Raw genomic sequence first — 18,734 nt, 5'->3', positions numbered from 1 at the left:
AGATAGATAGATAGATAGATAGATAGATAGATAGATAGATAGATAGATAGATTTTAATGGGCTTAATTGTTGTAGAAGTGGTTGTAATGTAGCTCAAACCACGTAGATAAGTGCTAAGTTAAAGTTTTTTGTTTTTTAGGTTAGCTTCTATCAAGGTCGCCTATTTTAGCCAGAGGATGAGGTTTTATCATGGCTGCCTCGACGACACATTGTCACCCTGAACTGGTCAAATATGAAGCAGCAGGGATACTATGGTGGTCTCTGTAAAGTGCATTAAGGTGATATGTGTTATGTAAATTGTATATATATATATATAAATAAAATGAATTGAACTGAATATTCCTCTCTCCGTACATTTTTAAGCGGGGTGCATGACAGCTTACAGGCATTGTCTCACACGCACATGATCTAAGATATAATGTAAAAAAAATTCTAGCCCACTAAGCTACTGTTGGTAGATTGGGAGGGGATGTAGCATGTATGCTACCGTGTCTGTAGGTTTAGGGTAAGGTTATGGGCTAGTGTTAGTTTTTTAGTTTGCATTTCAATATTTTTGCAGGTTCCTGCTAAAACCTGTAATGCATGCTGTGCATCAGAGCAATATCTGATGCTCAGGGGGTGTGACCAAGTGTCAGTAACAAGCTGGGAGTGAGACTGTGGCAACAGCTGTTATCCCCATTCATTTTAAAAAGGTCACATAACAGTAGTTTTAACATTTGGTTATCTGTCTGGTTAGTTCATAAAAAAGTTTATGTGCAGATGTATGAATGTTTCTATTTCTATACATTTTTCAGTTTTTTATGTGCCGAAAATGCCAATCATGCAAATATATTGTGAAATGTGAGTATTTAGTTCAATTTGAAAAATTCACACAAAGAGAAAAGACAAATAGAAGACATGTATTGATACAATTACTTTGTCTTTGGCTCAGACCTCGGCTGGAAGCATAGCGCTGAATTTTGATAGATATGCACAAACAGGAGTAAAGAATTGGGCTGTTTCTCCCCGAGGCCTGAAACTGGTGGTGGAGTGGAGATAGAGGAAGGTGGTTAGTCTGTAGACTGCTGGTTAGTCAGACGGTATGCTGAGCTTTATGGGGAGATCCAGTGGACTGCGTGAGCTGATGCTAGAGCTTCACTCAGGGACGTGGAAGATGGGAGTCGAATTTGGATAACACAGGTTGAGAGAACCTGTCCATGATGAGCAAGCATGAAGCGACAGTGGAGAGGAAAAACTACCCATTGGGAAGAAACCTCTGACAGAACCAGGGTCAACATAGCGGTCTTCCGGACCTTTTGAAATGAGATGCGGAATGCAGTAAGAGTCTGGGAGGAATGAAACTCTGATGAAACTTTAGCTATGATGGTGGAGGAGGGGATGGAGGTTGGTCATGGGAATTGAAGTCCACCGCCAGTGCACTAGGTAGCAGACGAGTTGCGGATCGGAGGCCTTTTAAGATTAACTTTGGATGCTGATTGGCTTTCATGAAGGCGTGGTTCAAAGCTGATTGGCTGTGTTATAGGCGTATCAGTTTATTCAGTTGAACTTTCGCCTAGGTTCCATTTTCCCTACCTAAGTAGATAATGGAGTGTTCATGTATTTTTATGGATAAATATTTGATTATATTTTCTAAAGCTGATTTTTGATATCAGCCTGTTTTTCAGCGTAGTGCTGTTTCTCTGATTGTGATTGAATGGATGTGCTCTTATTCTCCTCTGACAAGGGGGCTGGCTCGGAGCTTGTCTGCCTGAATATGTCCTTCCTGGATGGGGCCACCTGTGGAGCTGGTTGACAAGTTCCTTTTGTATCTATGCTTCTTTTTCTATGTCTGCTTCTGCCTCTTTGAACCACAGTCGGCCTCAGCAGATGGCTGCTAACACTAAGCCTGGTTCGGCTAGAGGTTTCTTCCCGTTAAAATTGAGTTTTTCCTCTCCACTGTCGCTCCAAGCATGCTTGGTGTGAGGGATTGCCTTCGAGTCAATGAGTCGATGCAATCAACTGGTTTTCCTTTGATAGAAAACTGAATCATTATGACTGGATGATCTGGTTTAATTGTATCTGTAAAGTGCCTTGAGGTGAAATGTGTTGTAAATTGGCCCAATAGAAATAAACTAAATTAAATTGATTTGGTTTTCCAAGATGGCTGTAGGAGCCATCTCCGCTACATATATAGCCATATGATGACTACTAAAGCAATATAATGACATATAAAGCCTAATCATTATATGAAATATTTAATTCTCATCTGTTCAAAGCTGACCAGATAGGAAAAAGATGAGAAAATTTTAATATTATAACATGCTTTTAACTCAAAATTGTTATAGGATATACAATAATAATTAAAATCCTTTCATTAAGAGTGGAATCAATTTTATTTATACATGTTGCAACCATCCACAAAAAAGCACATGACTCATTGCATTTAAATTTCAATTGTGAAACATGTACTATATTCAATCATCTTTAAATTTATTTGACTATTAACAGATAGCTGGTAGTCATATAAAAATAAATCCAAACGATCCCTGAACAGTTACGTCCAGTCACCAGTCTGTCAAGCTTCTGAAGTTCGCGGTGGACACCATCCTCACAACTTGGAGCTCAACGCTCCAAAAACAGTGGAGATGTTTGTGGGCCTCAGGAAGAACTCAGCCCCAGGAGGTGTACGCCTCCAGGACTCTGAGGCATGCAGGGAAGGCTGTGGCTGATCCTTTGCATCCCAGCCACCAAGTATTTCAGTCACTTCCCTCTGGCAGGAGGCTGTAGTCCATCAGGACCAAAACCTCACGCCACAAGAACAGTTTCTTCCATCTGCCACCAGACCTCCTGCATTACATTACCACACAGCCTACTGTCTATATAGTACATATCTATATACTATATATTGTATATAGTCTATTGTATGTTTTATGTCATATATAGCCACAGATTCTGTATATATATCTAATTTCCCTGCACCATAAACACCAAGTTAAACTCTTTGTAAGTGCAAACCTACTTGGCAATAAACTTGATTCTGAATAAATGCCAGTAGTGTTGTTACTCTCCCCTAAAGATTAATTTTTGCAACAGATCATGGTAAGAAGAATAAGGGGGTTTCCTTTGTGTAAACAATAATTATTTATCTAACTAGATGGTAAATAAAAGCACAAAACAGGTGGATTATTGAACTTGGCAGTAAAACAGGATTTAAATGTTTTCACTCTAAAATATAAACAACAGTGTGTCTGTGATGTAACAAAGGTAACGGGTTAAACATCTAATGATCATTTATTCGTTGCAAGATTTTTGTTGAAATTATTGCAATCAGACCTGATAAGTCAAACAGCACAGAGGAAAATGTTTGACAGACTGCTGAAAATAAAAGAGAAGAAGAGAGAATGACTGTGTACAGAAAGTCTGTAACTTTTGGAAAAATGAATAAGATTGCAGTAAAGGTAACAGAAAATCCATTGGTGGAGCAGGGGCATCTATAATGTTTCTGCACAACCCTTAGAAAGTAGGTAGTCACCCAAATCAACATCTATGGCATCAACTATACCTACTTTTCTTCTTTAGTGTAGGACCTGAAGAAGACAATTCCCAAAGCAGAGAACGGAGGTGGAAGAAAAATGCTTTGGAGATGCTACCTGCAGCAAAAATGTTTGTAACATCCATTTCCAAACAACACGGGTATTTCTAGTGATTGTTAAATAAGGCTTTGTGGAAGCCTTAAAATTCTACCGCAAACCTAATGCAATGTGGTCCAGTTTTTTTAAAGCTTTTCAAGCTTTAAAGTACTGCTTATTCCTTTTACTGGAAAATAAATAAACATTCACCAGGAAAAGTCAGTCAAGTCTACATGTTTTAATTATATAAAATAACGGACTTGAAAAGATTTATATAAAGCCATTAGCAGCCTCCTAATGCACCTCGCTTATTAAAAAAGAAGTCCGGTCATATTCACAATTCAAACGTCTGAAAAGTACTTTAAATATGAAATTATTAAATACTGTTCAATAAATGATAGGTGTTTTTTATCCATGTTTGTCAAAGAACACTACTGCCACCTACTGGTTTGTGACATCACGGTGCGGTATTGGCTGTTGATCAAGTCCCATTATCCAAGTCATCTTGAAAACATTCTTCTTCCAAATGTTGGCTACATATTATGTGTTTTTTCTCTTGCCAAAAGTTTGATGGCAAATCCTTCCTCTTCAAGTTGGCAAACCAACGACGAACCCGTCCGTGGAGGATCAGGAATCGGAAAGGTGAAATAAGTAATATTCTTTTTCACTTTTACCTGATGTATTCCAACATCCAGCTGCCATGCATGTGGTCATTGTCAGTTTAACTATAGCTCTGGTGAATTTCAATGGTGAAGTCCTCTGGAAATCTTCAATAACTGTTGTTGATTGCAGATGTGTCTAGTAGTTCCCATTGATTCTGCTTGTAAAGCGGGGAGAATGGCGCTAGGCTTACCGCACCGTGACGTCACTGCCACAAGATGGCAGGAGTGAGGTGTTACTATATTTGGGTAAAAATGGCCGCTCCCAGAATCAGTGATTGTGACAAAAATTATTATTGTTTTTTTTTTTATTGATTAATGCTAAATTCATTAAATCACCACAAACGTATTAGTGTTAGTGTTAGTTAGTGGATAATGATCCATTTATTATTCCTTGCTGACTGGACTTCTTCTTTAAAGTTAGTACAGGGAACATGACTGGGATAAAGGTAAAGATCTAATAGCATGAAGCGTTTTTGCATTTTGATCAACACCTCTATCAGAGAAATCTGTTAACTAGGCAGAAACTTCCTGTTAGTAGCATCTCTAATTTTAGAGTTGATCACAAGCTGCAGTCCAAAGCGTGTGAACTGCAGATTGTAGTTGCTCTAAGCAAGAATAAAAAAAAAAAACAACCAATGACAAAAATCTTTGTTTTTGTGCTGTGTGAAATTTCAAATTACAAATTTGAAGGCTGGTGTCTTTTCCTCGTGATCAGCCATGAGCGGGCTGTTATGCTTGCAGGTTTTTATGAATGCAACCTTTAGGTGAACCACGTAAAACACAATGATCTTTCCACAAAAAAAGCTTCAATATATGCAACATGTTTCTCACCGTTTGAGTTACAAAATAAAAAATATGTCCATAAAGTTCCAAGTTAAAAAAAAAAAGTCCTTAAGGACATTCATGAGGATAGCTATACTGATGCTGAGTATAGATTCAACAACAGTTGATGGTGAAAAAAGGGCTTCACTAAGATAGTGGTTCAACCTCATGGGAATTTTATAGACTGCCCTTACAGCTGAAGATCAATACTGTAACTAAAAGGTTATTCTTTCTGCAAGTGTTAAAGTGTGGTGTAGAATTCGATCTAACATTCCTCCACAGTGCTGTTTTAAAAAAATGCTGCAGGCATGTACTGTATGACTGTATCGCATAAACAGATTTGCTCCTATAACAGGACTACTGAAGGTAGAGCTGTAGGTTAAAGATAATCTTTCTGTTTAAGTGTGCACAGAATTATTAAAGTCTATAGAAAACTTATTCTGGGCTGTTAATAAATGTAAGTTTTTAGGATTATCTATAAATATTCAGATGCTTATGTTGCTTCTAGAGTAGAATGCTTTATAAGCAAGAACTTTTAATATAAACTGGAAACTAGATATGTATAAATCCAATGTAAACAAGGATAAATAATTTTCAATTATCAGTAAAGGTAAATCTGACTTAATAGTTTGTGTCCTTAGGTGTGTTAGAAGTTGTATTTTCTACAACTAGAATAATGATACAAATACCTATTTGTTCCCTATTTCTGCTGGAAAAAATTGTCAATTTCTCTGTTACTTCTGGGCTGGACAAAAATGTCCATTTTTTATTTTAAAAAGAAATGTCACATTTCTCCCACTTTAGCTTTCCTTCATTGGCTTCCAGTTAAATCCAGAATATAATTTAAAATCCTCATTCTCACATATAAAGCCTTAAATGGCCAAGCTCCATCTGATATCAGAGATCTAATTGTTCCTTATGTTCCTAACAGAGCACTTCGCTCTCAATCTGCAGGTTTACTAGTGATTCCTAGAATTTTTTTTAAAATAGCATGGGAGTCAGATCTTTTAGTTATCAGACTCCTCTCCTGTGGAACCAACTACCAGTTTTAGTCCTTATAGTTATTATAGTTATAATATATAGCTTATAGTTAGAGTGGCTCAGGTTATCCTGAGCTTTCTCTATAGTTATGCTGCTATAGGCTTAGACAGCTGGAGGACATAGGGACTACCTTTCATCACTCTGTGAGATTTTACCTACTGTCCCAAATTCAGCGTTAATTGCTAATTTACTTTTTAACTTGATGTTCTCTCTGCTGTTTCTCATCATAGTAGCTGTGACTGCATCCTAGAGGAATGCATCAGTTTTGTTGCTGCCATCAACAACTTAGGTTTTTCAGTTTTTAGTCTTATTTCTCTCCTAGACATAGTTATGGCATCAGCTTTGAATGTGGCTCTCTCACACACGCCACCCATGGACCTAGTTAACCATTACCTTTTCTGACATAGAAAGAATTTAAAGGTATTTGTGGATCAGTGCTTCTATGTTTCTTTTATATGTTTACTTCAGTCTTTACTCTTTTCAAACTTGCAGTCAGTCACAGCAGAAGGCTGCTCACACTGAGCCTGGTTTTGCTTGTCATTTCTTTGAAGCAGAGTTTTCCTATTATTATGAGAATAAAGTTGTAATATTATGAGAATTACGTTGTATTTAAGACAACTCTTACAAGAAGCACTGTCTTCCATATCATAGGGAACGTCAAGCACCTTGTGAAGTTAAACTTTGGCATCAGTTTCACAAATGAGGAAATAAGTCTTTTAGCGAACCAGCATCAAATTTAAACTTTGAAATGATTGTGCAAACGACTTTGTCTGTATGGAAGATGCATGCTCCAACTTTCTTTCTGAAATGGGTTGTGGTAGGATGACTTCATTCTCGTAATTCTTTAACTTTGTTCTCGTAAGTTTACCACTTTATTCTCGTAATGTTATGACTTTATAATATTAAAACAGTATTTTTATAATTTTATGACTTTATTCTTGTATTAAAAAAAAATGCCTTGACCTAATACTCCCCACCTCTCTTGCTAAGAGATAACAAATAACCACTATAGGACCCAGAATAAACCTAGAAATAGACTGGGACTGTTTGCTAAGGACTTTTCATTCTATTTTATTGTTTATCTACAAAAGATAAGAGAGGAATAATCTGGACTGCTGTCTGATTCACCATCTGGGTCACTGCTCAAACACAGACGCAGCGACTCTAAGTAATCTGCCAGAAGCCCATCAACATCAATCCTGTCATACATTCAGACCATGTTCACTTTAAGCATGATTTAAACTGCAGATTGTTTGTTACCTTTTTCTCTATGCTAACAGTGGATTTTCACATTCAGTTACTTAATTCTCTTTATAATAAAAAAGACAAATGAGAAGACTTTTAACATTGAAAATAGACAATTGATTCCAGAAACTGTGAGCCAATAGGAGAAAAAATCTCACCGACAGCAGGCGTTCACATGATGAGGAGAGACAAAAGGGGTCATCTGTAGAGGCGCAGCGAAGAAACCTTTGGATTGCCAGGCGGCGCTGTGCCACCGGGGATGTTAAAAGATCCAGGGTCTCAGAAAACACAAGGTAATGTTGATTGGTAAAAGAGAGCTTGTAGTGAAAAATAGCAGAGAAGTAGGTTGTCTCAAATACAACTCCAGGCAAGAAGGAACCAAGAGACGAGTGACAAGAAAATAACCTAACAGCGATGAGCTGGGCTGATTGGCTGGATGATAATCCTTTCCCAGAGGATTAGGAGTAATTTACAGGGTACACTTAAGGGTATGATGACAGAAAACAGGACAACAGCCTCATCAGGTCACACGCGTTTCAGGCCAGCATGTGCAGACAAGGATGTGCTGCTGCTGCCCTTAAAGTCTGAACTTAGGAGGTCAAACTTCAAGTATCTCAAAACTACAGACAGAGAAAGAAGCAAAATGATCTGATGAGACCAGTCTGAAAATAAATAGAAAACACTTTTAATCCAAATCCATCTGATGAAAACATCAACACCTTTAGATTAAATAAGAAACTTTTTTCTATTATTTGCAGATATTAACGGAAGCGTTTTAAATTCACAAAAGAAAAAAAATCTGACAGCTTAATTATGAGATTTTATCTCGTTACTATGAGATCTTTTCTCATAATTATGAGATAAGATCTCATAATCATGAGATAATATGTTATATTTAGGAGATCAGGAAGGACATTCATTGCTGAGCTACGCCACATGAAACGTGAACAATGAGTGGGTTTTCGGATTTAATTTGCTTTTATTTCCTTTTAGATATGATACACAGGGAAATACTGAGTTTCCTCAATGTGGATGGAATTAGTTTTGCTTTGTCAACATTGCGCAGTAAGTCCTTAGAATTGTTTAGGCAAAAAAGCCCACTTGGCTCTGACTCGCTGGAAATCGCATTGTTCCTGCAGGAGCAATTAAACCAGCAAGGGATGCTTTATGTTTATAAATGAATGCATCTGAAATGCTTTCCGGCTGGCTTGGCCGTTTCCCAAAGAACTGTCCGCCGGTACCTTCTCAAAACCCTAGATCCTCAATGACTGCAGCTGAGGCTTCAGGATCGTTTAAAACAACCAGGTCCCAACTTCATGCAGCTTGACATACATATGAAAAACTAAAACCATACAGAATCTGTGGAGCTGTTTGTGGATTTTCACTTATGGTCCTATCGCTACATACTTGCTCCACAAGTTGTAATCCCAGGGTTATAGCTGCGTACTTTGTTGATGAAGTAAAAAACAGGAGCGGAGCTCCAATGCGCATCAGGTCAGACCTCGGTACACTGAACTGTTCAGTGAAACAGAAGCAGATATTATTAAGAAGTGATCATGCAGACCTGTTTTCTGGGAGATGCTTCATTACTGGCTCAAGTAATAATGACCAAATATATAGATAATATCTCATAATTAGAGATACTGGTCTCGTAATTATGAGATATGCTGTCAGATTTTTTTTTCTTTGGTAAATGCAATACGCTTCCGTAGAGATTTACTAGATCATGTGATATTGGTAAAAAAAATTGAGGAAATAAATGTAGATCTTCCTCAGTGGCGATTCTAGGACCAGAGGTTTGGGGGGCTGAGCACCCAGAGAGCTGTCTGGCCACACAAGATTCATTTCACTGTTTTCTACACATGAAACTTGTTCAGTGCGTCTTGCTTATGACTGACTCCATCATTCACTAATGCATCACATCTGAGACGTGCACCAAAAACCTAACAAGTAAAGTTAAAAGCAGCATTTTGTAGAAGGATATCAATATCAGTTTTAATGAAGTGAGTTTTTTCTTTTGTGTGCCAAAATTACTTCCATGATATAAGTAACATAATCTACTGAATGAAAGGTTTTTCTTTGCCTGTTTAACAACTGCTGTTTGGCCTGCTGCTATTCTGTCTGTTTTCCTACCTGGTTTTTGCTGACCTGTCACTACTCGCTCCTCTGCTCCCCCTTCTACGCCTCTCTCTCTTTAGAAAGGCAATCATAAAATGGATTGTAAATTCAAATAACTAGAAACTGAAAAAAATTATGACGATTTAGTAATGATTCAGTAAATTTAAATATTGATATTGAGTTGTGGTCTTAAATATAATTAAACAAACCAGTCAGACCCATTAGAGCACCTTGCTGTGGATCATTTCACCAACACACCATCGATAGGTGCAGAAATCAGACTGAACGTTTCAGAAAACACCTGAATGCAGCATTTTCCTTAAAGTGTACTCGTACTCGTCGTCTCCCGCTTTATCCAGAACCGGGTCGCGGGGGCAGCAGACTAAGCAGAGACTCCCAGACTTCCCTCTCCGGAGACACCTCCTCCAGCTCTGTTGGGGGAAGCCCTAGGCGCTCCCAGGCCAGCCGAGAGACATGGTCTCTCCAGCGTGTCCTGGGTCGTCCCCTGGGCCTCCTCCCGGTGGGACGTGCCTGGAACACCTCCCGAGGGAGGCGTCCAGGGGGCATCCGAAAAAGATGTCTGAGCCACCTCAACTGACTCCTCTCGATGTGGAGGAGAACCGGCTCTACACTGAGCCTCTCCCAAATGACCAAGCTCCTCACCCTATCTCTAAGGGAGAGCCCAGCCACCCTGCGGAGAAAGCTCATTTCAGTCGCTTGTATCCGGGATCTCGAACAAGATCCTTAAAGTGTTGGTCAACATTTTTAGTTAAGGAGCTCCCTTAGACTTGTTTGTTTATCATTATTTCTGATGGACTAGAACATCATTGAAGGATTTAAATAACCAAATACTGTATATTTTTTACAATGTAACATTTTTTTTGTATTTTATTGTAAAAAGTGCATACAGTATTAAAAAAATACTCATATTTGAGCAGTACTCTGATTCAAATAAGGGCTGCTTCCTCATCCCAAAAAATAGGCTAAAAATGTCTATGATCTCTACAGCTGATCTCTGAAGGAATCCCAGACGTACGGTGCTTCTGCCAGACTCTGGCTCTGCGCTGGTCTTCTTCCAGTACAGTAAGCTTGGAAAAACTCCAGATATCAGATACCCAACTGACTCCACCACGTCTGCGCTCTCATCTCCCCAATCTTTATTTTGATGCTGACATGTTACACAGTTTGAGAATGCCCTGTTTAATTCCAGAGGAGGAATAAAAAATGCTATGCTTATGAGCATAAATTTGAAGGCTTTTGCTGGGTTTACAGTGGACTAAAAATAAAAATAAAAAAGACCAACCAGAAACAGCAAAACATAATGTCCAGGAACAGTCAGGGTACGAATGACTAGTTGCTTTAATAGAAGGCTGCTAAAAGATTTGAGAAAATAACACCCAGGAAATAGTTTCTAGTTTTAGTTCATGGGTTTTAAATTCATTCTATCTAGAATTAGATCAGTGACCTATTTCTAACATGCAAATCTGTATGTGTTACTCAATGAGGTACATTTCTTTTACCAAAAACAAACCTTCACATCTATGACACAAAAAGTGATATCAATTTGGTTCTAATCAAGATTATATGGAAAAAAAAAAGGCAAAACAGACAAATTCCAATTCAAGGTTATAAAACACTTTTTAACTGGCTAAAAAGGAACTCTTTATGAAAGCAATTCTTTTCACCTAGCTTGCATAGTGACAGTGAAAAGGAAACGGCTCCATAAACAGCTAGAAACATCAAGCAGCACCTGGCTCACTGTGTGCAACAAGTTCAAACTGTACAATAAAACCGCAGAGTTTAAAAGTGCACAGCTCACGATATATGTTCTCACACTGTGCGGCCCGACGCTCTGATGCGATCTACCTGCTCACTCTGCATGTCTAAAAAGCACCCATCGGACTCAGCATCGAGAGATGGCGCTGGTCGGACTCGTCAATCTGGAAGAAGAACTCCCTTGTTTGCACATGAGCAGTGCTTGATGTTCTGGTAAATCGGCTCGTAGTTCTGCTTCAACAGCAGGATTCGCCCACGACAACCTCACAACGGCCGACTGACATTCAAACATCTTTAACTTTCTCCCGACCTTACGATTCCTGATCAGGAGGTGTTAGTGAGAGGCTGATCGCCCCTCGTTACCCCCTGTATGCTACATGACGCAGGACACTGGCTGAAAGTCGGCCCAATCGGAAAAATTCTCACACGACTGGAAAATCGTCCTGAAAAAGGCAAAAAAATCATACATTGTATGCCTGGCTTAAAGGGAAAGACCGTTTTTTTTACATTGGAATAAATGGTAGCCTGACATTCCCCTTTAAGCAGATCTGTTTTTTTTTTTTTTTTACAGCACTAGTGGCTGTTTTTTTGACAGTAGGCTTACAGGAGAGGGGGAGAGACATGCAGCAAAGGACCACAGGCTGGATTCGAACCCGGGTTGACTGTGTCGAGAACTAAGCCATTAGTCGTGTGCCCTAACCACTAAAGCACGCCCAGCAGTCTAACTGTCTAACTGTTCTTTTACAGTTTTAATGTCTGCAGGTTCTTATGAAGTTTTACTGTTTTCATTAACATTATTTATTAATAACTGCACCCTGAGGTGAAATTCAGTTAATTTATTATTCTACTTAAGGGAAAGCAACTAGGGGTGGGTATTGCCAAAGAAGTCACGATTCGATTCGAATCATGATTCACATGCCACAATGATACTTCATACTTGAAATATTGTAATGCAACCTGATGCATTTATATGTTTTCACTGAACACTGTTAGAAAAAATACAGCCCATACCAGTGGCTGACTGGCTGTTTATGATCTGAATAGTGTCTTCAATTGATGCATAACTGAAAGCAACTGAATTCATACATAGCTGTATTTATTTAAAAAGGACTTTTGGAGGTACTGCCATGAAAACATATACTGGACACAATTACTATTACTGGAGTGGACACACTGACAAAAAGTGCTAAGGATTTATAAAATTTAAAATAAATAAAATAAGGATGATCAGTGCTGCTTACATGGCCTCAGTGGTCCTTTACACCAATGAAATGAAAACATTGACACGACATTTCCCCTTTTGCAAATTAAATGCGTCATCAATTTTGTTTTGTACCTTCTTTGTTTTTAAAGCCAAAATGCATCCAAACATCTAGCTTGAAATGTGATAGAGCCGGGTGAATTTTATCAGCATCCTCCATGTTTCATTTATGGATGACTCGTTGCAGTATCCTGAGACCGAGAACATCAACACATCCGCAGCGACATCTACTGGACTGGAAGTTGTTTTGCACTTGTTTTTGGCTGATGTGAGCCAACCACTCATTTATATTATTTATTCCTTTTTTTAATCAAGAATCAATACTTGGCGCCAAGAATCAATACAGTAGATCACAAAAATTAGAATCGCAATGTATTGTCAGGACGTTGTCATGAATGTTGGTCAAATGCACAGAAATGAAAATGTTCTGTTCGTAACTCGGCTACCTGTAAGGCTGGACATCTGGCTCTTAAAATCCAGTGTGTCCTCACCACCAGCAAATGTCAATAACTTAGGTTTTAATTTCAAGCAAGTTATTAATCATTAACGAAAAGAAAAATATTGCCTCTGTTTGTTTACTCAAAAGGAAACTGATTCAGCTCTTAGAGACAATCAGTCCCTGTTATAAAAGTAATTAAACTCTGGTGCACTATTATTAAACCTGATCATCTCTATCATAGTATATTATGTTTAATAAACTATGTGAAAACTACAAACTACTGCAACAACACAGGTTACATGAAAGAACCTACAGAAGAAGATGAGTGAGTCTTTGATAACATTAATTAATTAACTCAGTTTTTGTGATAAATATCCAATGGATCAGCAGCACAGATGATGTACAGCATATAGATGTGCAGCAGCAGGAGTTAGGAATGCTTGGAACAATCAGATCTCTGATGTATACTGGAGCTTAAGGGTTAAAGGGCTTCTATGTAAGAGGGAGGATTTGAAATGTTATTTTTGATTTAGCAGGGACATAAAGGAACACTAAACCATGAGACATCGTCCCCCACCAGTGACCCCTCCCTTCATTCTCACCTCAGTTATAAACAGGACAGAGAGATACCTAAAGTCCTCCACTTGGGGCAGGAGCTTCCTCCCTTCAATATCTGTTCTGCAGGTCCAGCAGATTCTGAAACTGTTTTTTCCCCACCATCATCAGACAGCTGAACTGTTTAGAAAACTCTAAATCATGCCACAAACTCTGCATCACACTAAGTACACCAAACCAAAAATACCGCATATCTGCACCAGATATATTAATGCTCTGAACATCCATCTCAATGCCTTTTTGCACCATTTTTTTCTCCCACACTGTTTACATTTGATCACTGCTGCACTTTATGAAATGGAAATGATCATTTACTGTTTGGAAAGCAGTGCTAAATGTGTACTATTTTGTTTTGTATACACTTTATGTATACAAAATGACAATAAAAATGGTCTAAGTCTAAAGTCTAAGTCATCTTTGGAAGGCGAATCAATTGTTTTCTGGTTTTCAGCTATGGATTAGAATGCGATAAGCTGAACTTCCTCTCAGCTGTAGACCTTGCTTAGATGGGGAGAGCAGAACAAGGTCATCAACAAAAAGCAGAGAAGAAATCTGCTAGTCCCCAAACTAGATCCACTCGATGCTGGGCTCTACCTACAAATCTGGTCTATAAAGGTTATGAACAGGATCGGTGACAGAGGGCAGGCCTACGGGGGTCAAACATGCAACAAGAACAATTCTGACTTAAGGGGAACGGTCTAAGGCTTTTTCCAGATCCATAAAGCATAGATGGACTAATTCGGCAAACAGTGCCGGACCGAGCCTCTTGGGGGCCCTAAGCAGAATTTTATTTGATATGGGCTGTGCTGCTGCCATCAACACCTTTGTTTATAGATGTTGGCGATCAGCCTGTTTTTCAGTGTAGTCCTGTTTCTCTGACTGTGACTGGTTGGATGCGCTCTCTTCATCCTAATCATGGGAGCTTGCTTGGAGCTCGTTTGTCTGGCTGTGTGTTTCCTTTTACAGCTGCTTTTTATATCTCTGCTTCTGTCTCCTTGAACCCCAGTCGGCCTCAGCAGATGGCCGCTCACACTGAGCCTGGTTCTGCTGGAAGTTTCTTCCTGTTAAAAGGGAGTTTTTCCTTTCCACTGTCGCTATAAGCACGCTTAGTGTGAGGGATTGCATTTGAGTCAATGAGTAGATACCATCAACTGGTTTTCCTTAGATATAAAACTTTGAATCAGTGTGACTGGATGCTCTGGTGAACTGGAAAGTGCCTTGAGATGACATCTGTTGTGAATTGGTGCTACAGAAATAAACTGAATTGGACAGATTTGGGTTTCCCCCTCCAACCACACAGAATATGCTAGAACATTATTGACACACATGTCAAACTATAATGTTATAGCGAATATTATAAACGAATACAGTGATGTAATCTTGTAAATAAAACCAAAATATACAAACATTAATATAATCAAAAACAGAATGTTATAAACAAAGATACTTAAATTAAAAAAAAGCAAAGAACAGCAAGGGTTCAATAATGACCTCAGAAATCTTCCTTTCTAGCTTTTCTGGAGGTAAAGTCATTGACGACATCATTGTATTGTATCGCATGGCCAACTAGGCCAAAAAGAAAATAAAAAGGGAGGGGCCTAGTGGTTAGAGCAAAGAGCTTAGAATCCTGAGGTCGTGAGATCGAAACCCACTCCCACAGACTGCCACTCTAAGCAAAGATCCCTATCCCACACTGCTCCCTGGGCGGCCCCCGATTGCAGCCCACTACTCCCCAAGGGGATGGGTTAAATGCAGAGTGTATTTTGTTGCGCTGTACTTATGACAGTGTAATAACAATAAAAAATGCTGGAAAAATGTTGTTATCAATACTAATAACTGCAAGTCCACTCAGTCATTCCTGGGCCATTGATGAATCCATGTTTTTGAGTATTTCAGCTTTGAAGCTCCTCTGCTGAGGCAACTGTCACAGACAGAGTGCAGGCTAGCTCCTGAGAGCTACCCAAAACACACACATCTCATTTTGTTAAAGGTATGTGAGAAGTTCAAAGGCAGTCTTCATAGTTTGGTCAATAGCCCTGGTCAATTGTTTTTTGCCCCCCCCTTGTAAGCAACATCCACATACATTTTCTTACATTTTGATTCAAAATGCTCATCTGTGCTGCCTTCGCTTTATGATACTTTCTAATCTACTTTCTTTCCTACCTCCTATAATGAAGAATTTATGGATTTGGAATATTTTATTCCCTGTTGAGAGTTTGAGGTGAATGCGTTTATATTATTCAACTTCTTGACTCTCTTGGAAATGCAAAATATAAACATGCACTTGTATAATTAACTATTAAACTCAGCTGCACAGTTCAAGTATACTGTTTTTAATGAATTAAAAGTTTTTCCTTTGGCTCTAATTCTTACTGTGTATTCCCATATTCTTACCTTCAAACTTTTTATTTTCCAGTGAATCTGCATGTTTCAACTTGCCCTGGATCAGTCCAGTCCCATCACTATATATGGTGAGGAATATATACATGAAAGTATATGTATTATTTGTTTAGTCTCTAGATAATAAACTAACAATTATGGAAACAACGGCTGCAAATATATGCATAGACTATTGCTGAATGAATTATCATACAGTTCTTCAAGTATGCAAGATTATTGTTAAGACTTTATTGTTTAAAACTCAATTCATTTCTGTATCTTTTGTAATTTAGATTTACAGTATTTGGGTAACTCTTAGTTTCACTAGCAAAGATAGTGTGAGCTTACTGATTAAGTCAGTTTAAAGGAAAGAATGTGAGGGTAAATTACATACGATGGCTGAGCTCTATGGGGAGAACTGAGATTAAAGGCTAAGTAGAACGAGCCTCAGTTGTTGATCTGGTCATCTTATAGGAGAAGTTAGTCAGTCAGCAGGGAATGATCAATGGGTCATTATCATACCTAAGTCTAATACGTTCTAGGGGCGGAACGGTTCACGAAATCCACAGTTCGTTTCGGTTCACGGTTTTGTGGTCACGGTTTACGATTCGGTTTGGAATATGTTGATTGTTAGGAAAATCCATTATGTCTTGTATAGTCAGGTTAAAACTGAAAGAAAAAAAGCAGTTTGACATTTGATACATCATTGTGACAGTCTTAGGTTAAAAGTAGGTGAGATTCTGGCATTGCAGGAGAGGAGACAGTGCTAGTTCCAACATGTGCTTCATTTATTTGGCAAACCATTTGCCAACTGTCTCACTGGAATGATGTCTCCGCAGGTCAGCTGACATGCTGGTCGTGTTGCTGTTAGCATAAACAACACGTGTTGCACAATGCTTGCACACTGTTGCACTTTTATCCACTTTCTTTCCGCCGTCATCGTAGGTCACTCTAAATGCAAAGCGCTCCCATACAGCAGACCTATAAAGTGCTGCTGGCGCGTCTTCCAACTCCTGTTCTTTCCCACTCGCCATACCCACACAATTCTCCACAACAACTGTTTTTTTTCTGCTACACCCGGCTACGCTGCTTCGCTTCTTCTTCTTGTTTACTACTGGTGGTTGGCTTTGGTCGCAGTACCGCCACCCTCTGCTCTGGAGTGGAAATGCTTCGCTTATGAGAAAAAGGAGCAGCGGATGAACCGCACGAAACACAAGCGAATCGAACGGTTCTGATGGTTTTCATAAATCGTTCCATCATAATACGTTTAGCATTGATCTTAAAAAAAATTTAAATTATAATTTTCGTCACAATCACCGAGTATGGAAGTGGCCATTTTTTCCCAAATATAGTAACACCTCCCTCCTGCCATCTTCCAGTAGTGACGTCATGGTGCGGTAAGCCTAGCGTCATTCTCCCCGCTTTACAAGCAATATCAATGGGAACTACTAGACACATCTGCAATCAACAACAATTATTGAAGATTTCCAGAGAACTTCACCATTGAAATTCACCAGAGCTATAGGTAATAATTGTAATACATCAGGTAAAAGTGAAAAAGAATATTAGTTATTTCACCCTTTCCGATTAATGATCCTCCACGAACAGGTTGGTCGTTGGATCGCCAACTTGAAGAGGGAGGATTTGCCATCGAACTTCTGGCCAGAGAAAAAACATGTAATATGTAGCCAACATTTGGAAGAAGTTTTTAAGATGACTTGGATAATAGCGCGTTGTGACAAACACCAGATGCAGCACTGGGACTTGATCAACAGCCGATACCGCACCGTGAAAACACTTATCATTTATTGAACAGTATGTAATAATTTCATATTTAAAGTCCTTTAAGGAAACGTTTTCCAGCTCAGNGTGAAAACACTTATCATTTATTGAACAGTATGTAATAATTTCATATTTAAAGTCCTTTAAGGAAACGTTTTCCAGCTCAGGTTCACACCAACCTCTCAGCATTCTAAGGATTAATGGATGTTTTACCAGATTCTCCTGCTGTTACCAAATTGCAGAGATAATCAATATTCTGACAAAGCAGGTCTAAAAAACATTATGGAAAACATCTAAAGAAACTTTCTCCCCAACAATAGGAGCCCACCGTGCCTGAGAACGTTGAAACTACATTTCACCATCCCACTCATTCCACACATTTTTCTTTTTTTCCCACATGTAACAAGGCCTCCAGCCTTCCCCTTTGCTCAGAACTGCAGAAACCATCCTTCTACAAACAGCTGTTGTTGCTTTAAAAATGCTTAAAAAGTTTTAAACAAGGATTTTCAAACAAAACATTTTCAGTGACATGCTCTGATGTTGAGTTGGATCTAATGTCAGGCCTGATTCCAAAACAAACTTCCTCCTGTTCTTTAAAGTTGTGGTAAAAAGCTGAGCGGTTTGTTAAAACTCAGGAACAAGTCACAGCTTAACATGGTAAACATGTTTAAAACGTGTATAAAGAGGTCATTGCAGCAGGCTTTCGCACGTGAACTCTCAGCAGTGTAGAGAATTCGTTGCTAGCTCTTTCTCACCAAGCTTCGGGAATAGATAATGTCTCTGTAAACCTGTCTCCACATTTTATTGCAACCCATTCCCTGGACTGATCCTGAACTGATCCTTAAGCTGATCATTGGACTGATCCTTGGACTGAGCCTGGACTGATCCATACAATTATCCTTTAACTGACCCCAGGACTGATCCTTGGACTGATCCTTAAGCTGATCATTGGACTGAGCCTGGACTGATCCATGCAATTATCCTTT

At 38.9% G+C, this 18,734-nt stretch overlaps 1 protein-coding gene across 3 annotated transcripts in view; it reads right to left on the bottom strand.

The window, feature by feature from the left end:
• The window catches only part of LOC107090568 (multiple C2 and transmembrane domain-containing protein 1-like), a 65,868-nt gene that overhangs the window by 41,076 nt on the left and 6,058 nt on the right, over positions 1-18,734 (bottom strand). The window lies entirely within an intron of this gene.

This window comes from Cyprinodon variegatus, unplaced genomic scaffold (genome assembly GCF_000732505.1).
Source record: "Cyprinodon variegatus isolate N-32 unplaced genomic scaffold, C_variegatus-1.0 Scaffold300, whole genome shotgun sequence".
Classification (NCBI taxonomy): Eukaryota; Metazoa; Chordata; class Actinopteri; order Cyprinodontiformes; family Cyprinodontidae; genus Cyprinodon; species Cyprinodon variegatus.
The sequence above is the reverse complement of the archived record's forward strand: the minus strand, read 5'-3'. Positions and strand labels throughout refer to the sequence as shown.